This window comes from Delphinus delphis, chromosome 2 (assembly GCF_949987515.2).
Source record: "Delphinus delphis chromosome 2, mDelDel1.2, whole genome shotgun sequence".
Classification (NCBI taxonomy): Eukaryota; Metazoa; Chordata; class Mammalia; order Artiodactyla; family Delphinidae; genus Delphinus; species Delphinus delphis.
Genome location: NC_082684.1, coordinates 41764848 through 41769060, shown reverse-complemented (window position 1 = coordinate 41769060; position 4213 = coordinate 41764848). Strand labels below are relative to the sequence as shown.

Sequence of the window (4213 nt, the reverse complement as noted above, 5' to 3'; positions counted from 1 at the left end):
TCACAGCTCTGAAGGCTAGAAGTCTGCAATCAAGGTGTGGGCAAGGTCATGCTCTCTCTGAAGGTTCTCAGGAAGAGTCCTTCTTTGCCTCTTCCTGGGTTCTGGTGTGTGCTAGCTATCCTTGGCATTCCTTGGCTTGCAGGTGCATGACCGTAATCTCTGCTTCTGTCTTCACATGATTTTCTCTCTGTGTTTGTGTCTTCACATGGCATCCTTATAAGGACACAGTCACTGGATTTAGGGGCTACTCTAATCCAGTATGACTGCATCTTAATTAATTACATCTGTGAAGAACCTAAATCTAAATAAGGTCATATTGTGAGGTTCCACATGGACTTGAATTTTGGAGAGACACCACTATCTTCCAGAGAAAGGAGGTGGACATTTAGGGTAAACTATCATTATCAATTTGTGTTTTATAAATCACAATCTTCATCTTGGAATTTCCTGTAAGTTTGCAGATGAAAAAAATTATTTGCTAACTCTTGCTTTCCCAAAGAAAGTGAAGGAGGGATAGGATTCTATGGGTGTGTTCTAGAGGCCTAATACACCAAAGTGATCGAAATAAGAGACTGTTCATATAAAGCCCTTGGCATATTACTTGGTATTCATACATTCCACAAATCTTTCTTGAGCACTTGCTATGTGACAGCCACTAAGGTAGATGCTGGGAACACAACGGGAAATGAGAGAGATGCGATTCCTGCCCTCACAGAGCTCAAAGCGTAGTGGTGGAGGCAGACATTAAACATTCAGCAAAGATATAGGTGTAAGAGTAAATACAAATCCAAAAAGAAAAAGAAATTAATTTTCCCTGGTATAAAAATGGTAAAGAGACTCTTCTCTCCTCCTTTTCTTTCAGAGCATTTCTTTAGAGTACTTGTAATTGCGAATTCTTTCTTTGTCCCTTTTAAAAACCTAAGCCTCTTGCCAACTTTATAACCCAGGAATGTCTTTCTCAAGGACCTTGGAGCCATCTTTTTGAAATGGAATCATCAAGGAAGATAGTGTCAGAGAAAACCAGAGCCAGACAGAAATTAAAGTGGTGAAGGTAAATTTCATGCAGGAACTATTGTAATAGGGGAAGAGAGACATGAGTATGAAGCTCCATTCTGAATACAACAAGGACAAGTGGGGACTTACAGCCAAGGAGCAAGGTAAAGAGGGGTCAGTGGATAAAAAAAAATTGCCAAGAGGAAACATCAAGGATAAGGGGGTTTCTGGCCAAAAGAACTTAATAGAATTATTAAGGAAGGCAGGATGGTAAGGTATTGGGGGGAGGGGAAGTGTGGAGGGAGGAATTTGATCAGATAATCATGGTTGGGAGATTTTTCCCCTATTACAAATGAGAACTCGGGTTAGTGAATGTGCTGGCTGTCCCCTGACCTTCTATTTAATACGGCCTGTGTTTTTGGTCCTCCCCGACCTTTGCCTTTGCAGTATATTATTTTTTTAACATCTTTATTGAAGTATAATTGCTTTACAATGCTGTGTTCATTTCTGCTGCATAACAAAGTGAATCAGCTATATGTATACATATATTCCCATATCCCCTCCCTGTTGCATCTCCCTCCCATCCTCCCTATCTCACCCCTCTAGGTGGTCATAAAGCACAGAGCTGTGTTATGTAGCTGCTTCCCACTAGCTATCTATTTTACAGTTGGTAGTGTATATATGTCCATGCTACTCTCTCACTTCGTCCCAGCTTACCCTTCCCCGTCCCCGTGTCCTCAAGTCCATTCTCTATGTCACGTCCTCTTGTTTAAGGCCTAGTTATCATTTGAGAACATGTATGGGATGGGTTGTATCTGCTTGGCTATATAAAAGGGTTAGGTTTCTTTCTGTCTTCCATCTCTTCAGGGGATTGCCTGTGATATGAATCATATTCTGGTTTAACGTTTATTCAGTAATAAAATTGCTTTCTTTTCCTTCTACCTTTGTGGAGAGGTTTTCTGGGTAGCCAGGAGATTTTGGTTTTAATTATATTTCCCCAAAAAGGGGAATGAGAATTGTCAAGCACTACTGGTGGGAGGGAAATCTGGAACAGCCATTCTGGAAAGTTATCAGATGATATCTAGTGAAGTATATGTTTGCCTTTTGCCCAATAATTCTATTCCTGGCATATACCCCAGAGAAAATGTCCTTAAGAAAACAATTTCAAGGCTGTTCAATACCCTATTGTTTATTGTAGTCAAAATAGGTGCCCATCACTAGGGGAACAAATGAAAGATAAAACATGGTAGATATATATTATGGAATAATGTGCATAATACAGAAACAATGAACTACATGAACATACAGAAACAAGGATAGATCCTAAAATAGCACTGAATGAAAGAGAATCAAAATACAATTTATAGCACAATAACTTATTTTTTTCAAAGAAATTAACTTTTATTTGAAAGGAGACTACCCTTCCCCTCACTATTTCTAAGGACTCTATACAATAGCCTACTTAAACCATTTCCCCAATACCAAAATTTCTAACAGCAAAGCATACAACTGCTCTAAATAATAAGGCTTGTCCTTCACTGATTAAACTTCAAAAATTTCAACACAAAAATCAAACTTTACGTTTTTAAGTTTTAACGAATGTATTTTAAATACAACATGTTTTGTAGGAGTCCACAAGCTTTTCATCTCTAAAAAAATGACATAATTTTTAGGGTTCAAAAATTCCATTCTTCAAAAGAAATGACCAAGTGTTTTCTTCTATAGCTTCAAACTTTCTACACTCAATTATTTGATTGCTCCATGCCACCCCAGACAAACCTGACATGACTGAACTACTTTATGTTACTAACTTCCCCAAAAGAAAGTTAAAAAAGGAGTTTGTAGTAAATGCAGCTCTCTAATACCATGTCTAATACAATATCTAACACAAAAGAAGCTTTAAAAAGATCATTTCTTTCTTCATTCGATTAGTCAGGAGTTAATTTTCTGTAAAAGCAACAAACAAACAAAAAACCATTTACAAAAGCATAACACTAGGGGTTCCTGTTTTACTCAAGATGTTTAACTACTCAAAATGACAACAATTACATCTTTAAGAATATAATAAAAGGGGTGAAAACAGCAATACAATCGACAAAGTGTAGATGCTAAATAAACCAAAGATGTTTTTAAGGGTTCTTTTTAAGGAGTAGGAAGGATTAGAAGCTTGGAGAAATCCAGAATTAAACAAAAAAAGAGAAAGGGAAAAAAAAAAAAGAAAAAGATGTCCTCAACAGCAGCCACTCTGTTTATCAATAGCGTTTTGGGCTGTAGGAACAAGATCTTTATTGTGATCTGTATCGACTATAGTAAGGAGAAGGTGATCTTTTTCTGTACCAGTAATCATCATCTTCACATCTGTCGTACCCACGATCATATCCTCTATCATAGTAAGAATCTCGACGTCTGCCACCTCCTCCACCTCCACCTCCACCTCCACCGCCTCCACCACCACTGTGAGTTGGTCTGCCCATGTATATGCCTGGTGTGGGTGTGTGCACTCTCTTGGTGATAGAATAATCTACACGAATTCTTCTACCATCCAGCTCCATTCCATTTTCCCTTTCCATAGCCTCCTTTGAGTCATCTATTCTCTCAAAATAAACAAAAGCAAATCCTTGTGATCGTCCAGTTCACTGGTCATAAACCACATTGACACCACTCAATGGTCCATATCAAGAAAATACTTCACGAAGATCTCTCTCTGTCGTGTACAAACTGAGGCCAAACACTCCTAGACAAGTGTTGGGATCTGGATTTGCCCTGCTGCCTGTATGTCTTCTCTGGTTAGACATTGGAGAATGACTTCGGCTCCTGAGACGCCGGTATTCTAGTGTATAGGACCTACTTTGAGACTGTCTTCTATGAGAGTGAGAACGGGATCTGGATCAAGTGTAACGTCTATGAGAATGCCTCCTTGACCTCGACCTGGATTTTAATCTTGATCGAGAATGGGATTGAGAGTGTTTGGAAACTCTTGATGGACTATGAGATCCTGACCTGCTCTCTGATTTTACATGAGCAGGAGTTCCCGTTGGAGATTTTGACTGAGAGCGAGGCTCTCTGCCCTCGAAGTTGTTCTCTCTACAACACTCATGTCAGCCAGGCACTCCCCAGAACTAAATAAGAGACAGGTCTCGGCTTGAGGGCCGATGGCCTAATCAACCAGCTGACTGGACCATGGGGAGGAGGAAAGAGTTGGCAACAACAGCCGCTCCAC

At 39.5% G+C, this 4213-nt stretch overlaps 1 pseudogene; it reads right to left on the bottom strand.

The window, feature by feature from the left end:
* Positions 1–3245: 3245 nt before the first annotated feature.
* Positions 3246–3788, bottom strand: LOC132417782 (transformer-2 protein homolog alpha pseudogene; annotated as a pseudogene).
* Positions 3789–4213: the final 425 nt, after the last annotated feature.